General features: G+C 52.8%; 1 long non-coding RNA gene across 2 annotated transcripts; it reads left to right on the forward strand.

Annotated features, from left to right (window-relative positions):
* The first annotated feature begins 376 nt into the window (after positions 1-376).
* LOC103348737 (uncharacterized) lies at positions 377-21,595 on the forward strand. Of its 2 annotated transcripts, none has more exons than XR_517025.4 (3): positions 377-489; positions 19,040-19,198; positions 20,646-21,585. It is a non-coding gene; the product is annotated as an uncharacterized lncRNA (long non-coding RNA). The 2 variants fall into 2 exon arrangements; XR_007920443.2 differs by lacking the exon at positions 377-489 and adding an exon at positions 15,743-16,327 and having other exon boundaries at positions 20,646-21,595.
* The last annotated feature ends 265 nt before the right edge of the window (positions 21,596-21,860 follow it).

The raw sequence follows: 21,860 nt of genomic DNA on the forward strand, positions 1-21,860 counted from the left end.
GTTTTAATTTACTTATTTGGGTAGGAGGGAAGAGAGAGAGAAAGAGAGAAAGAGAGAGAGAGAATCCATCACTGGCTCATCCTCCAATTGTTCAAAATGGCCAGGGCTGGCCCAGGCTAGAACCAGGAGCTGGTAACTCAATCCAGGTCCCGCACATGGGTGGCAGAGGCATAGCTTCCTGGGCCACTACTGCTGCCTCCCCAGGGTCTGCATTAAGCAGAAAGCTGGAGTCAGAATCCAGGAAACTCAAGCACACCAATGAGGGATGTGGGCATCTTAAACACTGGGCTAACCCCCACCCCCACCCCACCGCCGCGCACAACTTTTCACTTTTAAATTCCATTTCCGACATTATACATAAAAGAATCTTAGGACGTAAGGCCATTCTTGTTCTTCCCCAAAGAGGAGCCCTCCACCCTCTGTGAGGCTGCGAGGTCAGGGGTGAGCTGGGCTGGAGTCGGCGCACTTCTGCTGTCGGATGTCGCAAAGGTGAGCCTTGTCGCCTGCTTGGTGCTGCCCCCTTCTGACAGGACTTTTTTCCCAGGTGCCACGGAGCTGTACGGCTCAACTTCCTTCTCAGGCACGGCCAGCCCCCTTGAGTCTCTGACGCTGCGACAGGTCGTGCTCTGATTGGCCTTGAACCTTGTGCTCTTAGAGATGTGGAGCTTAGCTCTTCCCCTCCCCCCACACGTGAGCAGCATCTCCCAGAGAGCACTGACGCCACATTTCTTGAAGGCCCTGTCTTCCAGATGCACTTTGCCTCCCCAGGCCTGTAAGCCTGCACCTTTGCTAGCTCAGCCCTGAGCACCCGCTCCTGCCCCGGCACTCAGCGATCCGGAGGGAGGGAGAGCAGTGAACTTGGACTCTGCTCCTGTTCAGTCAGAAGGGGCAGGCCTCTCCCTCCCCTGGAGGGCTCCCTCTGTCTGCAGCGAGCCCCAGAGTCAGTAGATGACCTCACAGAAGCAGGGGCCCAGGTACCCCAACTTCCCTAGAAAGGGCTTGTTCCATCTCGATCTTTGGTCCCGTCTTGCCCACTAAGGTTCACTAATATCTTTAAAATGCACCTTTTATAATTCATCCAGCTTTTTCCAGGATGGATCAGCCTGAGGCTCACCACCTCCTACCATGGTCTAGCCCCAAGGTGGGACCTCTGGCCGCCTTTTTTTTTTTTTTTTTTTTTTTTTAGTTTCCCTTCTGTCCACCATGGGGCTGTCCTGTGCAGGAGGCAGGGTAAAGACAGTCCCATCATGTAGCCCGGTGAAGAATCCCAGTGCACTTTCCAAACATTTCCCCCTTCCCAGTCATGCTATGGAATTAACGCCTTCTTCCTAGGCAGGGAAATTCACATTTGACGGCTCTCTTGGCTCAAACAATGTTTAACCCAACAAAACCACAGTCAGTGGTGATGTCTGAGCCATGAGCTGAGAGTTAAGGGGGAGGAAGGGACACTGGGCATGGGGTTTTCTGCCATCCTTCAACTTGCTGGGCAAGCACCGCCCTTCCTGTTTCTCAGTCTAGCTCAGTAGCCGAAGGACCTGCAGAGTAGCTAACAGAAAGGCCGCGGGGGGCCAGCATTGTGGCACAGTGGGTGAAACCACCACCTATGACGCTGGTATCCCCTATCTGAGCAGGTGTGGGAGTCCTGGCTGCTCTGCTTCCAATCCAGCTCCCTGCTAATGCACCTGGGGGAGCAGCAGAAGATGGCCCAAGTGCTTGGGCTCCTGCTCCCCACACAGGAGACCTGGATGAAGTCCTGGGCTTCTTGCTTCAGCCTGGCCCAACCTTGGCCATTGCAGGCATTTAGGGAGTGAACTAGCAGATGGAAAATTCTCTCTCAATCTTTTTCTGTCAGTCTGCTTTTCAAATAAATAAACAAAGGGGGGGGGGGAGGGTGGAGTCAGGAACAGCCTTGCTCCCAAACCCCACCAGGAAGTCCTTTCACCCCTTCTGAAGGTCAGTGTGCCCCTCTGCGGGATGAGGCAAACAGTGCCTACCTCCTAGGCTGTCCTGAGAACCACGTGGGCAGAAAGGTGTCCCCAGTCCAGGAGAGGGGGCCATGGTGTCCTCTGCGGTCCTCCTTGTCCAGCCTTGCAGTCTGATTCTGTGGATTGGTGAGACCACAGTGGGTGGACAGACCTTCACAGTAAGATGCTGCGCAGTACCCAGGAGCGTGGATGGCTCTTGCGCTGTCACCACGTGACTGATCTCCTGCCAGAGCTATTCTGGCTAATTTTTCGCTCCTACGACCTCTTGATGCTGAAATCCCACGTGTCCTCAGAAGGCAGGACAGTGTCCTTTCCCTCCGGACGCTTGCCCTGAGCCTCCCATGCCAGCATGCAGGGCGACGCCAGCACCCAGCACTCTCTGGCGGCAGCCAGCACACACTGTGGACACATGCGGGCTGTGTGACTGTGGTCATGCCGCTGAAATTTTCGGCCGCCACTTTCCTTTCCTGAAACTGGGCACCACTATTGGAAGTACGGAATTAAACAATGGAAAGCCTAGCGTGCATGGGAGTCACTCAGTAAACGGCCCTGTCTCTGGGCGCCCCTACACCTCCAGCCCAGGTACCTGGCCCAGGGCTCTGCATCCTTCAGGCCAGAGTCTGCAGTTCACCTCCCCGACAGCAGAGGGCGCCGCCGTCAGGCAGCCGCAGCGGGGGCCCGTGCGAGCCAATGAGAGATCGGGAAGGCGGCGGGCGAGCCAATGGGCGCGTCGGGGGCGGGGCAGGGGCGGGCGGCCGGCGCGCCTCTCTGAATGCGCAGCGCGTCCGGGCCTCCCGGCCGGGCTTTCTCCACCGCTCGGGCAACGTGCCAGGCCCGCCGCCCGCGCCTCGCGGCCCCGCTTCCCAGCCCGGGAGAGTGGGAATAAATTAGGCTATTCTTAGTAGGGCCTGAAAAGGAGCCCTTTCTGTCCGCTAAGAAAGACAAAGTTGTGTCGGTCTCTAGTTCTCAAACCCAAACAGCGCAGTGTGGAGTCACCCGGCTCTGCCGTGCGGGGCTGGGCAGGGCGGGCTCCGCATCGGCGGGGCTGTGGCGACTCGGGGTGCAGGCAGGAGAGCAGCCTCCGCACGCCCCAGGAACCTACCCCGCCCATCCCTCACAGGGGCCTCCCCAGCCCTCTTCCTGGCTGTGCGGGTCTCAGGGAGGCCCAGGTGCGGGACCAGCGTGGCCTCTGCAGACCTCAGAACCTCTGCCCAACCTAGGTGGGGCTGCAGCTGCCTCAGCACCCCTCACCCACCTCTGCCCCCTGCCCACCACCCTCGCCTGGGGCCCCTGCATTTATTTCTTCCGTGGCCCGATTCTCAATGAGCTTCACTCATTCATTCCTTTGTGTCACAAGTTCCACCAGAGACCCTTCAACTCAACAAATAGGTGTTGACTGAGTGTCCAGATCCTTCTGGAACTTTCTGACTGCAGATTGATGGGCAGTCTTACTCTCCACAGCTACCTGAAAGACAGACAACCCTCGCTGGGGAGGGGTGCAGGGGCTCTTTTTGCTAAACCCGACCTGGGCAGGGTGTGGTCCACACACCTCTGTGTGCTTCTGCTAACATTGCAGGCTGGGGAGTTTTCTACAGACATCACGGACTCAGAGATTTCTGAGTAGTGTATGGATTCGTTATGAGTTAAGAGGGTCCAAGCTTGTCAACATGATAATGAAAATGACCCTTGGGGCCAGCGCTGTGGTGTAGTGGGTAAAGCTGCCGCCTGCAGTGCTGGCATCCCATATGGGCACTGGTTCTAGTCCCGGCTGCTCCACTTCTGATCCAGCTCTCTGCTATAACCTGGGAAAGCAGTAGAAGATGGCCCAAGTCCTTGGGCCCCTGAACCCACATGGGAGACTGTAAGAAGCTCCTGGCCTTTGAGGAGTGAACCAGCAGATGGTTCTCCCCGCCTCTCCCCCCACCCCCCACCTGTCCCCTCCCTCTCTGTAACTCTGCCTTTCAAATAAATAAATAAATAAATAAATCCTTTATAAAAAATCAGATGACAGGGCACAGAGTGACGGACAGGGCCTGCTGCTGCCCCTCCCCTCCCTCGGTTTCTCTGGAGGCCCCCGCGAGCTGGGCACAGGGCACAGGGTGGGGACCTGAGAAGGAAGGACCTCCTCAAGGGCAGCACCCTGCCCCTCTCCTGCAGACTCACACCTGTGGAGCCGGAAGGCCCTGCCCAGGAGTGAGGACGGGGGTGGCGGCGCATCACAGAGCCCGCATGTTGGCTGTTTTTCTCTCTACCCAGGGTCCTCCCAGGGCACCCCCTACCCCACGTCACCGCCGCCACCCTCACCTCCACTCAGTGTCTTTACCAACTTCCCCACCTTGGAGGAGCGTCTGATGGCATGAAGGGCCATGCAAAGGTTGTCTGAGGACAGGGAAGCGAGCCGCTTGCTGTGATGAATGTTCTAGAAAAGCAATTTATTTTTTCAGGGTAGCTCTCCGCGCTCAGGAACAAAGGCACTTTGGCTGCCTATCAGCTGTTGACGGAGGCTCACGCTCTCCTGCGCATCTCCCTAGGCATGGCAGGAGGGACACCAAGTTCAAGGGCTCCCTGGAGTTCCCCTCCTTGGATAAAGCGGCAGCTGCTTCATGGGGGTGGGGTCCCCTCCCTCACACCCTCTTCCCTTCTCGGCTCAGTCACTTCCACACGGCAGCCCGAGGACTTCTCCTCCTGGTGGGAGGGGCAGGAGTGGGTCCCCAGTGGGTCAGAGGTCAGCAGGAAGCTCAAGGCCAATGCTGCCCACAGCAGCCCCACCCCCACCCCGGGCCTCCACATAGTTCAGCCGTCAGCCCACCGAGTCACATCCCGAGCTGCCGTTTCTCCAGCTGCCCCACTTTGCCCAAAGTCGTGACCCCTAAAGTTGGGTACTCAGGCGTGCGATCGGCAGCAGGGCCAACCTCTTGGAAGACAGCAGAGCCACTGACAGCCCCGACAATCCGCTGTTGCCCAGTGACGGCTATGCTGGGTCGTAGCCGGGGAGTCCCTTCGGTCCCTGGGAAAGATGACAGCCGGAGCAAAACCGGGATTCCGTTGCTGCCAGCCTTTGTGGGACTGAAACTCGCTATTCCGAGAGCCTGAGTTTGAGCCGGAGTTCCAGGGAGCCAGAGGTCTCCTGCCAGCGTGGGCCCAGGGGAAGCCCAGCCCACACCTGGCCTCTCCCGTGCTGCCCACCTGTGGCCTGACTCCTGCTGTCAGACTGGCCATAAGGGCAGCTGTCAGGAACGTGAGGCCAGCTGAGGCCGCCTCTCGGCCTGGACAGAAGCACAGGCGTCCCTGTTCCACCATCGTAGGGCTGTGTGTGGAGGTGTGGGTCCCCTCCAGCGGCACAGGGGCTGAGTCTGTTCCCCTTCCTCTGCTCAGTGCTCAGGGGATGGAAGCCGCTGGGCTCTACAGAAAGAAGTGCGGGAGCACACACTTGGCCTGGTGGTCAGGACTGCAGCCTCTACAGCACTGCGGTACAGCAGGTGAAGCCGCTGCACCAGACTCCTGGCCTTGGCCTGGTGCAGCCCTGCCCTGCCCATTGTGGCCATACGGGGGACTGAACCAGCCGATGGAGGATCTCTCCTGCTTTCTGTCTCTCCCTTCGTCTCTGTCACTCTGCCTTTCAAATAAAATGTCTTACATTGAAAAACAAGAAGAAGATACCCACATCCCACATGAGGAATGCCTGGATTTGAGCCTCAGCTTCAGCTCCTGCTACTGCAAACCCTGAGAGGCAGCGGTGACGGCTCAAGTAATTAGGTTCCTGCCACCATGTGGGAGACCTGGATTGAGTTCCAGGCTCCCAGCTTCAGTCTGGCCTAGTTGTGTCCATTGTGGACATCTGGGGAGTGAACAAGTGAGTGAGAGCACTTTCCTCTCTACCTATGTATTATCTATCTATCTATCTCTATAGCTCTCTCTTTCTGTCTCTCTCTGCCTGCTAAGAATGAAAATAAGAATAATAGGCCGGCGCCGCGGCTCACTAGGCTAATCCTCCACCTTGCAGCGCCAGCACACCGTGTTCTAGTCCAGTCGGGGCGCCGGATTCTGTCCCGGTTGCCCCTCTTCCAGACCAGCTCACTGCTGTGGCCCGGGAGTTCAGTGGAGGATGGCCCAAGTGCTTGGGCCCTGCACCCACATGGGAGACCAGGAAAAACACCTGGCTCCTGGCTTCGGATCAGCGGGATGCGCCGGCCACAGCGCACTGGCCGCGGCGGCCATTGGAGGGTGAACCAACGGCAAATGAAGGCCTTTCTCTCTGTCTCTCTCTCTCTCACTGTCCACTCTGCCTGTCAAAAATTTTTAAAAAAAATAAGAATAATAAAGAACTTTAGGCAAGTAGCAAGGTGTGAGCTTCCTTTCACCCACTCTGCCAACTCTGATTCTGGAGCTTGGATGAGTTTCTCTGGACAAGGCCCCAAATTGAACTTTTTTAATTAAAGATTTATTTATTTGAAAGTCAGAGAGAGAGAGAGAGAGAGAGAGAGAGAGAGAGAGAAAGAGAGCAAGACAGCGAGTGCTTGCATCTGCTAATTCACTCCCCAGATGGCCACAACAGCCAGCACTGGGCCTGGACAAAGTCAGGAGCCAAGAGTTTCATCTGGGTCTCCCACGTGGGTGGCAGGGGGCCATGCATGCAGGCCATCTTCTGCTGCTTTCCCCAGGCCATTAGCAGGGAACTGGATGGGAAGTGGAGCACCCTAGACTCAAACGAGTGCCCCTGTGGCATGCCATCATCAAGGCAGCTGCTTTACCCTTTATGTCACAATGCCGGCCCCCAAGGTGAACTTCTGATGTGGCTGTAGGGACGTGTTCCTTCCTTCTGAGACAGAGGCAGCCAGGTTGTAACAGTCTTTTAATGGACTTGGCCTTCTGGAATCCATACTTGTATTGTCCCATTTTCTCTCACTTTATGACTAGCTTTTGAGCAGTAGAATGTCCTTACAAGTGATGCTTGTGTTTTTCAAAGCTAAATTTTGGAGGGAAAAAAAGCCTTGCTACTTCTGCCAAGACCTCTGGTTCACGGACTCTGGAGGAAACTCTAACTTCCCCGAGCCTGCCATGGCATGAGGAGTCTGTACAGGAGAGATAGTGATCTGGCTGCTGCTCGGCTCTCCCTGGAGAAATTCCTGGAGGAAGACCTGCCCCACTGAGCCTCAGGACTGCAGCTTCTGCTACAGCCTCCATCTAAATTGCAGTCGCGTAAGAGGTCTCAAGAGAAAACCGCCCAGCTGAACCCAGCCACCTCCAGAAGAAAATGGTAAGTACCTACTGTCAGCCACTAGGGGCCTGTCTGTAAGGCAGCTACAGAAAACTGGAACAGAGATCCTGGCATGGAGGAGAAGCCAGAGGTTTGCAAGGAGTTCCCAGTGCCACCAGCCGGTGGTTTCCAGCAGTGGCGTTAGCGCTTGTCAGCAAGGAAATCTTCCATCCGCTGGAAATCATCACTAGGACTTTGACTTGTTGAAGAAACCAACGCTTAGGGGCTCCGTTTATGAAAAGGTGGGAAGTCCCACCCAGCTCTGCTTTCATTATGAGCCCCTGCAGCAGCCCCAGGGATGTGCACAAGATGGTCCCCTGCCCTCCACGGGCTTTGCTGACTCACTTTCCCCTGCTGCGGAGGGAGTCCTGGCCACAGCCTGCCGTTGCGTTCCTTGTGCTTGTGAAGGTTGTTCTCCAGCACCTACTCTTTGTCAGCAGACAGAAGAGCCCCTAGGGAGACACAGAACCCTCATCCTGAGTCCTTCCTCCACCCACAGGATGCTAGGGCGGGCCCAGCAAGTCCTCCTGAGATGTGAGAATACCCTTTCTGATGAGACATGGTTACAAGATACACTGTTGTCGGCCTCCGTCTCCAGTCCACTTTAGGAGGCGACCATAGATAAGCTCCGGTTTCCTGATGGAGAAGTGAGGCCAAGGAGGCGCAGGCTTGCAGTAAAGCAAGAGTAGAGATATCTGCAGCCCCAGCTCAGACCTTTCTTCACAGCAACAGGCCCACTGCAGCCACAAAGCTGGTGGTCAGGGTCTGGAGGGGACGGTACAGCTCTCTCTTCCAAAACCCAGCCATGCTGAGCCCCAGACCCCACCAGGGCAGAGTGGCCAGCCCAGTCCTCTCCCTACCTAGACCCTGCAAGGAACTTGCTGTTCCCTGTGAGCTCCTCCAGGAACAGACAACTGCCCAACAGCCCAGCTGTGCCCCTGGAGACAGCATGTACTGCACAGACATCACTCCTTTCTTGTCCTTATCACCAAATGCCCCCAACTCTGCTTTGCTCCCCACCCGCCTTCCTCTGAGGGAAAGCGAGGGCTTGCAGAATAAGCACTTGACTCTTCTCCAAAGCCAAGGTTTGTTCCAATGGCTTTGACTTTCAACCTCCCCATGTCTCCTTGAAAAGATGAACCGTGCTTTTGTACCACAGGACATGCCAGGAATAGCTCACCCCGAGTGCTTTCGGGAGGGGTGTTCCCAAGGAAGGGGGCCGCGGGTCAGCCAGGCAGCTCCGGGGTGCCATTAAGATGATGGACGCCTTTTTCCACGCAGCTTTGGGCGAGCCATTGAGCTTCATTACTCATCTCCTCCTCGGGGAGGTCACCCCTGTGTGAGAGGATATGTCCTGAGCTCCCTTGGCTGGGACACAAGCTCAGGGGACCACACTCACATCGTTGCAACCAGAGGACATGGGGCCAGGACTTCAAAATGCCCTGGCTTGGGAGAGCCCTCTGACAGCTCAGTGCATCCCTGCTTTGAGGGCAAAAACACAGCCGGATGCCTTCCCAGCCTCTCTCCTCCACCCAGTCCCCTCTCCCTGGTAGATTCTCCCAACAGCTGGCAATTTCCCATCGAGAGGAAAGCCAGATTTTTCTGACCAACTTAGCAGCATCTGAGTAGGCTACTCAAGCCCCAAAGACCACAACAGCCACCCACCACGCTGTTGCTGCAATGACCAAGTGCTGGCGCAGGAACTTGACCCCTCTTGCAAAGGAGATTTGGGTGGGAGTTCAGGCTGAGCACTTGGCTCTTGGTAGGTAACTGGCAGGGCTGGGATTAGATGAGATGAGGTCTGATTCCAAAGCTCACCCTGCTCTCTCCTTGAGTGACCCCAATGCCCAAGTTGTTCTGAGGGCCAAAGCTTTCTCTGATATAAACCTACAGGCTAGATCCAAGGCCTGGGAGAAACTGGGTCAGGCCTAAGCCAAATGACCGGAGCCGGTCACTTCTCTGCCTCCCAGCCCACGCTCCTTGGCTGGCCTTCACGCTGGGGGCTGGGCAAGGGCAGAAGAGCAGGAGGAGAGCGGGAGGGTCCTCAGGCAGCCCACCTTTGCAGCAGCAGTTGGGGAGGAGACTTAGAAGTGGGGAACTCTCACTCTAGAACCTGGGGGTAAAAATCCCATGAGACAAGAATTGCCCCCACCCATCTCATGGATGGAAAAACAGAGGCACCATGGGCTCGTAGGACCCAAAAGACCTACAGGTGCCATCCCAGCCTGTTGGCCCCAAAGATCATGCTTCCCTCAGCTTCCCACACACCCTCTACATGGAAAAATCCTGAATCTGACCTTGGACAGAGCAGCTGGGCCATTAACCATTGCTGGGTATCAACTGTTCGGGTCGTGGACCAACAGGACCACATCCCGTCGGCCTGCTCCCTGATCCTGCAGGAGCACACAGCTTCTCGTCTGTGAGATTAACATTCCTAAGGACTATCAATCCTCCCCTTATCCGGCCGTGGGTTTGACTGTGCTCTCGAAAACTGCCTTCTCTCCCGCTTTGGTATGTCAAACCTTCTCTCCTGAACTATTATAATTACCCTTGTTTACACGATCGACTGGCCCTTTAAGGTCTCTCTGTGTAAATACAGCGAAGATAAATTTCAGCCGAAATCCCGTCTGAATAGTTCCAAATCTGAAATGCTGTGGGGTCAGCGTCAATGGGCTTTGGCTGTACCTTGGTCGTGGGGAGGAGGAATATATTACCTCTGACCTTTCTGGGAAGAGCGATGGCCAAGCCGTGGCCACTGGGAAGCAATTGGAGAGGGTGAGCCTGTCCCATCCTCCGCCCACATGTGCAAACCCAGACTCCCGCCTGGAGCCTGGCGCTGAGCGGTGCAAGGAAGGCAGGACGTGGAAAGGACGGCTCCTGGGCCCGTGCTCAGCACCTGCGGCTTGCACTGGGGTCACCACTTGCCCATCCTGCTGTCAGCCACGGAATGCAGACCCCCCTGGCCACCTGCCTCCTATGGGGTTTGGCCCTGGGGAGCCTCAGCGGGGTTGAGCAGGAGATTGACATGGGGTCCTTATTCCTCTGGGGCCGTCTCCCAGCGGGTCCCCCAGTTCTCTTTACAGACCCTCATCTCCTTTATCTCACCCCTAGACCCCTGAGTAGGGCGGGCCCCCTGGCAGCAGCCTCACCGTGCTGGACCCTCCCTCCCGGTCCCCACCCTGCCCACTCCTGTGGGCGGGGTCCCTCTGCTAGGTCTCCTTCCCTCACGTGTGCCCGCAGCTCCCTGGCTCTGTCCCTGTGTGCCCAGGGAGCACGGATAGAGTCCCAAGAGCTATCATTTGCTAAGTGTCTTCTTTTAACAACAACAAAAATTGGCTTTTTATTAATTTTTTACTTATTTGAGAAGGCAGAAAGACACAGAGAGAGGACTCTTATTTGTTGGTTCACTCTCCAAATGCCTGCATCAGCCAGGGCTGGGCCAGCCGAAGCTAAGAACTCAGTCTAGGCCACCAAGGAGGTGGCAGGGATCCAAGTACTTGAGCCAACACCTGCTGCCTCCCAAGGTGTTCAGTCGCAGGGAGCTGGACCAGAAGCAGAGCCAGGGCCCACACCATGCACTCTGATAAGAGAGCAAGTGTCGGAAGTTGGATCTTAACCATGCCGGATAACTGCCCTTGCTACAGGTCTTCTGTGGGTCAGTTGTCTTGCCTATCTGGTCATGCATCACTCTTTTTTTTTTTTTTTAACAGGCAGAGTGGACAGTGAGAGAGAGAGAGAGACAGAGAGAAAGGTCTTCCTTTTTGCCCTTGATAGGCTGGCGCCACGGCTCAATAGACTAATCCTCCACCTAGCGGCGCCGGCACCCCGGGTTCTAGTCCCGGTCGGGGTGCCGGATTCTGTCCCGGTTGCCCCTCTTCCAGGCCAGCCCTCTGCTGTGGCCAGGGAGTGCAGTGGAGGGTGGCCCAAGTGCTTGGGCCCTGCACCCCATGGGAGACCAGGAAAAGCACCTGGCTCCTGCCATGGGATCAGCGCGGTGCGCCGGCCGCAGCACACCGGCCGCAGCGCACCAGCCATGGCGGCCATTGGAGGGTGGATCAACGGCAAAGGAAGACCTTTCTCTCTGTCTCTCTCACTGTCCACTCTGCCTGTAAAAAAAAAAAAAAAAAAAAAAAAAAAAAAAAAAAAAAAAAAGCAGCCCTTGGAGGAAAGTAACCCCGCTTTTCAGAGGAGGAAGCCAGAGCGTTCAAAGTCAAGTGGCTTGTCCGGGATGTGTGCCGGAGAACGGCAAGCAGGGTAAAAGCCAGATGCAGCCTTCTGGGAGGCCTGAGTGCCTTCCAGCCAGCTGCACTGCCACACAAGGCACACGGGCTGCAGGAGCACCTGCCATTGCTGTTGTCAACCCTCCTGGACCTAGCACCAAAGTGACGCCGACTTTCAGCCCAGGTCTCCTGACCACGTGGGCCAGCTCTTTCCCCACTGGCGCCGAGGCTGGGACCTGTCATTTGTTTCACACCCTTGCCATTCTCCCTGAAGCCAGGCATTTTGAACCTAGCGGTATTTGATGTCTGGAGCCACATGGCATTTGAGCATTTCGGTTTTTTCCTCTCGTGTCTGATCTCCTCTCTCCCCATTCAACAAAATTGTTCACACATTCCGTATAGATTATCAAAGAAAGAAAGTTAGGGGAGTAGGCGTTAGAGTGCCTGGGTTCAACACCAGGCTCCAGCTTCTGGCTCCAGCTTCCTGCTATGCAGAGCCTGGGAGGCAGCAGGTGATGCCTCAAGCATGGGTTCCTGCCACCCATGTAGAAGACCTGGACCTGAGTCTCAGCGCCTGGCTTCAGCCCAGCCCAGCCCTCACTGTTGCAGGCATTTCAGGAGAGAGTCAACGGATGGTTCTCTCTCTCTCCCTCTCCCCATGTATGTATGTGTGTGTGTGTGTGTGTGTGTGTATCTGCCTGCCAAATAATTTTTTAAAAGATTTATTTACTTACTTGAGAGGCAAAGTTACAGACAGAGAGTGGGAGACAGAGAGAGAGAGAATTTTCCTTATTAAGTTTAGACCTGTACAATGTGATCAAGAGACATTGAACTTGGTAGAAATAGCAGCGAGGGGCCAGCGCTGTGGCGTAGTGGGTTAAAGCCCTGGCCTGCAGCACAGGCATCCCATATGGGTGCTGGTTCGAGTTCTGGCTGCTCCACTCCTGATCCAGCTCTCGGCTATGGCCTGGGAAAGCAGTGAAAGATGGACCAAGTACTCAGACCCCTGCATCCACGTGGGAGACCTGGAAGAAGCTCCTGGCTCCTGGCTTTGGATCAGCTTAGCTCTGGCTGTTACAGCCATTTAGGGAATAAACCAGTGGATGGAAGACCTCTCTCTGTGTCTCTGTCTCTCTCTGTAACTCTGCCTTTCAAATAAATGAAATAAATCTTTAAAAAAAAAAAGAAATAATGGCTAACACACATGCATACACGAACGCACACATACACATGCATGCATGTTCACACATGAATGCATACACTCATGCCTACACATGTATGTACCCATGAGCACACACATAAACATGCACACATGCATGTGTTCACACGCATCCGTGTGCATGTGCACATAGATGTGCATACACATGAACATACATAAACATGCATACACATATGTACACACATGCATACACACAGACACATGCACTTGCACTCACACATATGATCACACACAATAGCAGAAACTGCAATCATTAAGATTATAAATGCACAAAAACTCATCTATAAATTAGTTGCAAAATTTTGTTATAAAAATTAAATGGGAAAGAATTTGATAAAAATCATCTCATAAAATACCACATGAAAAATGTAACAGAAAGAGTCATTGTAGGGACCAGCACTGTGGTGCAGAGGGTTAAAGCCCCAGCCTGCAGGGCCGACATTCCATAGGGGCACTGGTTCAAGTCCTGGCTGCTCCTCTTCCATTCCAGCTCCCTGCTAATGCACCTGGGAAGGCAGTGGAAGATGGCCCAAGTCCTTAGGTCCCTGCACCCAAGTGGGAGACCTGGAAGAAGCTCCTGGCCCCTGGCTTCAGATTGGCTCATCTCCAGATGCAGCCATTTGGGGAGTGGACCAGCAGATGGAAGATCTGTGTGTGTGTGTGTGTGTGTGTGTGTGTTTCTACTTCTCTCTGTCACTCTTTCAAAAAATAAAATAAAATAAAGATTTAAAAAAAAAACAGCATTAAACTGGCATAGTATTTGATCTGAAGAAGTTTCTCAGTGAGATTCCACATGTGTTGGCCTCATCCTATTCAAGTGTTTTCGGGGTCCCAGTGTCCTCAATGCATAAGGCTAGAGTCAAAATCTGAGGGCAAAATGGGATCCCAAAAGGGGCGCTGCATCTTGCCCCATATCCCAGGGGCTGATGCACCTCGAGGGCCTACCATAGCCCTGATGGCCACCTCTGTACCAAACCTCAGTCCCAGCCCATTACTTGTAATCCAGGTTGTTCCCGGTCCGCAGCGAGTGAGCTCAGTGTGTGACCTCCTGAGTGCTGCGTGTCCCCTCCTCTGCCTCCTGAGAGCCCACTGCTTCCAGGGTGAGACCGGCCTCTCATCCACGAGTCTATTCAGCTTCTCTTGTGACCGCTGCTGACCTCTTTCCTCAACTAGTCAAGACCCTGTGATCTCGAAGATACCTTAGGCTGGGAAGCACAGTGTCACCGACTCCACCCCCGCTTGGCACAAAGGACCCAGACACTCATCACTGTCCCTATAAAACTCCTGGGCCCTCATGCCCACAGTTTCCAGGAAAGCATCGCAGACCCTAGGGCCCCAAGGTGTGACTCATTGGAATATCGGTAGGGGGCGGCCTTGTGGCACAACTGGTTAAAACACCATTTGGGACGCCCTCATTCCACACCCTACTGCATGGGGTCAAGTCCCACTTCTATTTCTTCTTCTTCTTCTTCTTTTTTTTTTTTTTTTTTTTTGAGATTTATTTATCTTATTTGAAAGGCAGAGTTACAGAGAGCCAGAGGCACAGAGAGAGAGAGAGAAAGAGAGAGGTCTTCCATCCACTGGTTTACTCCCTAGATGGCTGCAATGGCTGGAACTATACCAATCTGAAGCCAGGAGCATCTTCCAGGTTTCCCACGCAAGTGCAGGGTCCAAGGACGCGGGCCATCTTCTAGTGCTTTCCCAGGCCATAGCCGAAAGCTGGTTTGGAAGTGGAGCATCCAGGACTCAACCCAGTGCCCATATAAGATGCCAGCACTACAAGAGGTGGCTTTACCCACTGTGCCACAGCACCAGGCCCCACCTCTACTTTTTTTCTTTTTTTTTTGACAGGCAGAGTGGATAGTGAGAGAGAGACAGACAGAAAGGTCTTCCTTTTGCCGTTGGTTCACCCTCCAATGGCCGCCACGGCCAGCGCACTGCGGCCGGCGCACCGCGCTGATCCGATGGCAGGAGCCAGGTACTTATCCTGGTCTCCCATGGGGTGCAGGGCCCAAGCACTTGGGCCATCCTCCACTGCACTCCCGGGCCACAGCAGAGAGCTGGCCTGGAAGAGGGGCAACCGGGACAGAATCCGGCGCCCCGACTGGGACTAGAACCTGGTGTGCCGGCGCCGCAAGGCGGAGGATTAGCCTAGTGAGCCATGGCGCCGGCCCACCTCTACTTCTTATCAGCTCTGCGCTAGTGCACCTGAGAGGCAACAGCAGATGGCTCAAGTAACTTGGGTTTCATGTACTTATATGGGAGACACAGACCAAGCTCCTGGCTCCTGGCTTTGGCCTGACTTAGCCCTGGCTACTATGGGCATTTGGGGAATGAACCAGGAGATACAAAATCCACAAGATTTCTATCTCTCTCTCAATTTTGCAATCTCTTGATCTATCTTATTTATAAATAAATAAATAAAGCAAAGCTTTAAAAACAGAGCTAAATGTTTTGACTACCTACCATGCATCATACATTCCCAGGTCCATGACATATGTAATTTCTGTGCCTGAAATCAGTACAGCAGAGCAGGTATTAGCCCCTTATTACAGAGAGAAAACGGGCTCAGAAAGGTGAAATACTAATCCAAGGTCGCTTACCTATTGAAAGATCAAGGTGAGATTTGAACCCATACCTAAAAGGATTCTGAAGTCCATGATGACCTCTACCATGGCAATGGCAGACTCTGGGTGAGATACACCAGCAAGGCAAAAAACAAACAAACAAACAACAACAACAAAGAAAATAAACATCTGTTAGAAGGCAACTGAGAGCTCCAAGCCGTGAGAAACAGGGGCATTGAGATGTGGGAGAGCAGAGGCGCCCCGAGTGCTGGATCTTGCATGAGGCTGCTTCCCCCAGGAGCCCCTGAAGAAACAAGGCACACATTAGAATTCGAGCTAAGCTTTTGGCACATCCTCAGGGTTCTGGAACAGATGCTGGAATTCAGGACCCATTGTTAAACATCTCAGGCTTCAAGTTGTGACCCAAAAGACTATATCCTAAGATATAGTGAATCACTGAGTCTGAAGCCTCGCATTTGATTAGAAGGTGAGCTGGGATTGTGGAGTCCCTAGTCTAGCAGACTGCCAAAGCCAAGCATAAATCCTCTCTCTAAAAAAAAATGGTAACATCATCCAGAGTTTCCAATCAAACCTGAGTGTTTCAAATATGTCTGGCATGCAATCAAAAATAATGAAGCATTTAAGAGACCAGTTGACATGACCACAAAGTTGGAGAAAAAGCAGACATCTGGAACAACAGATCCACTGGAGATCCAGAACGTGGAGTTACCAGATAGACTTTAAATTCCTATTCAATGTGCTCAGTGAAATGAAAGACAAGATTAAGGTTTCAGCAGAGAATATAAACCATGAAACACTGAAGTTCTGACGCTGAAAACAAAAGAAATTAAGAGTACAATAGATGAAGACGTAATTAAGCACAGCTGTAGAGAGGATTAGTGAACTGGAAGACGGATAAGAAGAAAATACACAGAGCGAGCAGGAGCTTGACACAGCTGCTAAGGCACCACTTGGGATGCCTACCTCCATATCAAGAGCACCTGATTCAGGTCTCAGCTCCACTTGTGATTCCAGCTTTCCACTAACGGGTATCCTGGGAGGCAACTGGAATGGCTCAGGTATTTGGGAACTTGTCACCAACATGAAAGATCTGGATTGAGTTTTGGGCTCATGAATTCAGCCTAGACCAGCCTTGGCTACTGGGGGCATTTGGGGAATGAATCAACTGATGGAAGATTTCTCTCTCTCTCTTTCTCTCTAATAATTCTTAAAAATTCTCTCTGAATAATTCTTAAAAAAAAAAAAACAGAAAATGTGTAGAGACTAAAAGAATGGGAAAAATAGAAAAGAGCTTGAGAGACACTAGGATTTGGTGAAGATTCCATGCCTCTTACGAGCAGCTGAGAAGGAGAGCAGAGGGAGGGTGGAGTAGGAGCCCCGCCTGACAGGGGAAGAGCTGAGAACTTTCTTCTGTGTGTACTCTTCCTGTTTATCCAATCCAGATGTTTTAGTTTCTGGATTCTTCTGTCTTTGTCTTCCCTATTCTATTTTACATCATATTTTGTTCCCAATTGCTACTTAAAATTTTTTAAATTTCATTTATCTGAAAGACAGACAGAGCTCACATCTGCTGGCTCATTCCCCAAATGCCCTCTACATCTGGGAACACAATCAAGGTCTCCCTAACAGGTGGCAGGAACCCAATCACTTGAACCATCACTTCTGCCTCTCAGGGTGCTCACGGGCAGGAAGCTGGAGTCAGGAGACAGAGCCAGGGATCCAACCCAGGTGCTCTAACGTGGGAGGCAGGCATCTTAACTGCTAGGCAAAACACTCACTCTGGAATTGCTACGTTTTAAGAATGACTATGGTTCAGCAATCCACCACGTACAACACCCGCAAGGTAGAATGCAACCTTTTTTGGGAATTTCAGGCAACTAGGAAAGGATGATCTGCTTCCTTCTACACAGCAGAATGTGACGTGTGCAACTGTAGCAGTCACTTTATGAGCATAAAGAACAGGCTTCAGAGGAGGGAACACCATAGACCATACACATAAACAATATACACATTTGCACAGACATACACACACACAAATTTCTGACTATTTGGGGGCAATAAATTCTCTTTTAAACCACTTAAAAATGATTTGTGGTTCAGGGCCGGTGCTGTGGCGCAGCAGGTTAATGCCCTGTCCTGAAGCACCGCCATCCCTTATGGGCACCGGTTGAGACCCGGCTGCTCCACTTCCGATCCAACTTTCTGCTGTGGCCTGGGAAAGCAGTAGAAAATGGCCCAAGTCCTTGGGCTCCTGCACCCAAGTGGGAGACCCGGAAGAAGCTCCTGGCTCCTGACTTCGGATCGGTGCAGCTCCGGCCATTGCAACCAGTTGGGGAGTGAACCAGCAGATGGAAGACCTCTCTCTCTGCCTCTCTTTCTCTCTCTCTCTCTCTCTCTCTCTCTCTCTCTCTCTGTGTGTGTGTGTGTGTGTAACTCTTTCAAATAAATAAATAAATCTTTAAAAAATGATTTGTGGTCAGTTGTAATGAAAACAACCCCAAATGGTATAAAATTTTGGAAATGAAATTCTTTACCAAAAAGTTTGAAGCAATTTATAATCTGTCCTACAGTATAAGCAAACACTTCTTTGCTCACTTCCCATATTAATATTGTCATTTAAAAATCTTCCTCTAGAGTGGACATTTTGCCTAGTGGTTAGGGCATTGGTTAAAACACCTGCATCCTGGCACAGTAGGTTAAGGCTCCGCCTGTGGCACCAGCATCCCATATGGGCACAGATTCAATCCAGCTCTCTTCTGTGTCCTGAGAAAGTAGTGGAAGTTGGCCTGCTTCCTTGGGCCCCTGCACCTGCGTGGGAGACCTGGAGGAAGCTCCTGGCTCCTGGCTTCGGATTGGTGCAGCTCCAGTCATTCCTTGCAGCCATCTAGGGAGTAAACCAGCAGATGGAAGACCTCTCTCTCTGTCTCTCCCTCCATCTATAACTCTGCCTTTCAAGTAAAGCATCCCATATCAGAGCACCTTGGTTTGATCTCTAGCTACAGTGATGGTTCAAGTAATTGTGAGTTCCTGCCACCCACTTAAGAACCCTTGATTGAGTTCCAGGCTCCTAGCTTCATCCTCAGACCAGCCAATTAATGTAGGCATTTGGGAAGTGAACCAGCAGATGGGAGAGAGAGGTCTCCATCTCTCTCTCTCTCTCTCAAACACATAGATAATTAAACAACAACAAGATCTTGCTCTGGGGCAGGTATTGTGGAACAGTGGGGTAAGCTGCTGCTTGGGATGCCCACATCCCATACTGGAGCGCCTGGGGCAGAATCTCACCTCTGCGTCTGATCTAGCCCCTACCAATGCATCTGAAAGGCCCAGTGCTTGGATTTCTGCCACCCATGTGGGAGACCTGGATGGAGTTCTGGGCTCTTGGCCCATCCCTGGCTGTTGAAGGCAATCAAGGAGTGAATCTGTTGGATGGACTTGTCTCTCTCTCTCTCCCTGTCCCTCTCTCACTCCCAGCTTCCCTCTCCCTGTCTGCATGTGTGTGTGTGTATGTGTGTGTGTTACTCTGCCATTCAAATACAAAGTTTTCAAAAAAAAAAAAAAAACCTGTCTCTGATAGGTAAAACAGTAAAACTTTGCAGTTTGAGTTGAGTTCCAGTAACATTGCATTTTACTATTCATTAACATTTGAATGTCCTTTCTTGTGTTTTCCTTATGGCTATAATTTACTAAGACTTCAGAGTTGTTTTTCCCTTTGCTGCCATTGTTCAATTTAATTAAAATAAACAAGTTGTTTTATTTTTTCTTTACAGACCTCCCGAGGCCATGGGACAGGCACTGTGCCACATGGGACAGAAGTCACAGCGTCCTCCGGCTTGCAGGCCTAGCCCTCCAACAGCCAAGGGAGCCAGAGACGCACACAGCTGCCTGCACCAGGGCTCGCTCAGGCTCTGTGATCACCCAGCCATCAGGTGTTCCTTCCACCATCTAATTTTATGGCGGTTCATCCTTTCTCCTTTGTTTACTTTTTTCTCTTTCTGCATCATCACTGTATTGATGGAATTTATATTTCTGTTCCCGGTCCAGTTTTTTTTTTTTTTTTTTTTTTTTTTTTTTTTTTTTTTTTTTTTTTTTTTGACAGGCAGAGTGGACAGTGAGAGAGAGACAGAGAGAGAAAGGTCTTCCTTTGCCGTTGGTTCACCCTCCAATGGCCGCCGCTGCAGCCGGCGCACCGCGCTGATCCTGGCAGGAGCCAGGAGCCAGGTGCTTTTCCTGGTCTCCCATGGGGTGCAGGGCCCAAGCACCTGGGCCATCCTCCACTGCACTCCCTGGCCATAGCAGAGAGCTGGCCTGGAAGAGGGGCGACCGGGACAGAATCCGGTGCCCCAACCGGGACTAGAACCCGGTGTGCCGGCGCCGCAAGGTGGAGGATTAGCCTATTGAGCCACGGCGCCGGCTCCCGGTCCAGTTTTTACAGCTTACCCTTTTCTGTTGCTGTCCTGCTATCCTATTGCACATCACCATGCATGTCTGAGGTGAGCTGACATCTCCAGCCCACACGGGGTGTCAACATGCTTGTCTAAGCATGGAGCTTGTCTCCAGCTGACATGGAGTGTCAACATGTGTGTCTAACTTCACTTCCACCTAACATTTACCCCTCCGCCATGAATTAGTATTTTCTTTAGCAATAAGTGCTTATTTAGATTCACCAATCCTCTTGCTGATTTCTTTGCCTACTTTGCAACCTTCATTACACTGCTCCTTCATGGAGAAAATCCTTTACCAATTTTCAAGTGAGAAGTGTGAATAACAAACCCTTTCAGTCTCTGTTTGAACACCGTGGAGCTCATCCCGTTATTGGGTGATTGTTTAGCTGGAGGACGATGAGCTGCAGCTCAGAGCTTTGCTTGGGTGAGGATTCATCCCATTGCCTTTCGGCGTCAGTAGCTGCAGCTGAGAAGTCCGCTGTCAGCTGAATCCTCGCTCCACATTCACTGTGCTGTTTCCTCTCCCTGTCTGTGTGCTTGATGTTCTGCAGTGATGTGTCCGGTGTGGAGCCGCATCTGTTTCCCTTGTTTGGAACCTGATGTGCTTCTCCAGTCTTTCCTCACCGCTCCCTCCCTCCGTATCTGAGCCATCTCGTCCTGCCTGCCCATCTCTCCACATCACTGTCACGTGTGCCATCTCCTCATCACCGGTGCTGCAGCTTTCTCAGCTCCAATCCAACCCCCTCCCTCTCCAGCCACATCTCATCATGTCTCTCACTGATCCGTGAAGTTTCAGTGTTAGTTACTATGTTTTTGTATTTCTTAAAATCTATTTTTTTATCAGATTTGCCTCTTTTATTCATGACTGTTTTCTGTATTTTTTGTATTTTTAAATGTTGCAATCACATTTATTTTACTGCTTTCTGTTCAGTTCCAGGTTGGCCAATCATCTCTAGTTCCTGGAATGGGGCTCTTCTCACCGCTGGCTCTGACACTGCTTTAACTGGAAGGGGCAGAAAAGACCACATGAAAACATAAACGCCTTGGCTCAACAATGCTGCAGAGTGGCAGCTGGCTTTGAACACAATTCAATTTAGGACCAACACCCTGGACCTAATTTCTGTCTTTCTCTGTTCCTTGGATCTACTTCCCTTGAGCTCTTTTCTCAGACAATGCCTCATGATGACAAGAGGGCTGCAAAGACAGACACTCTACCATTCCCCATCCCAGCAAGGGAGAACCTCGCCTCTCCAGCACCTTTAAAATTCTGAAGGCTGACTCTGACTGGCCTAGCTTAGATCATGTGCCCAGCTCTGCACCAGTGACTGTGGCCATGCAAATGAGATGCACTGCTGGGCCTGGGCCTGGGCCTGACCTGAGGCTGAGCACCATCGGTCCACGTGGGAAGGAGGAAGCAGGGTTATCCATGGGCCCTGGATGAAGGAAGGGTGATGGATGCTAGAGAGGCGTCATGTGCGAGGGCCAGGAGTTACAGTCCACGTAGAAAGGCCACATGGGTGTGATCATTGTCATGTTCCCATACACATGTGTGCACGCACACAGACCATGGTGTCCAGCCCCCATCCTCTCACCCGAGCAGCCTGGCCCGGGACACTCCTTTCCCGATGGTTCCTACCACAGCCATGGGGCCGAGTCCCTCTGACCAGATCTGACCGCCTGCCACCCCCTGAACTCTCTGGGTGGTCATTGTGCCCAGCCACACCCAAGTCACGTCTCTCCCAGGGTTCCAGGGGAGGGCGCAGCCCACTAAGCCGCACAGAGAGCTGAGGCCAGCTGCACCTGAGGCAGACGTTGGAAGCTGACCCTCCCCAAGGCCCGCCCCTTTTGGCCACGGATTGTCCTTGGAGAGTTCCTGCAGCGGCCCCTGGGACCGTCTGCTCCAGCAGTGAGCGTAGCTCCAGCGGGGCTGGTTCCTCGCCAGTGGTCTTGCTCCTCATGGGTGCTCCAGGTCTGGTGTTGGGTGGGCTCCACGCCCCTCTCCGAAGACGCTGCTCCCCGGAGCTGAGCGCTCATCCCTGGGGCCTGCCCTTGGAGTCCTGCCAGCCCTGGGCCTGGCCCTTCGGTGGCTGCCATCTGGGAGCGCATCTCGGGGGGAGGAAGGAGGCCGCAGGAGAGAGCCAGGGAG

Source organism: Oryctolagus cuniculus, chromosome 3 (assembly GCF_964237555.1).
Source record: "Oryctolagus cuniculus chromosome 3, mOryCun1.1, whole genome shotgun sequence".
NCBI lineage: Eukaryota > Metazoa > Chordata > Mammalia > Lagomorpha > Leporidae > Oryctolagus > Oryctolagus cuniculus.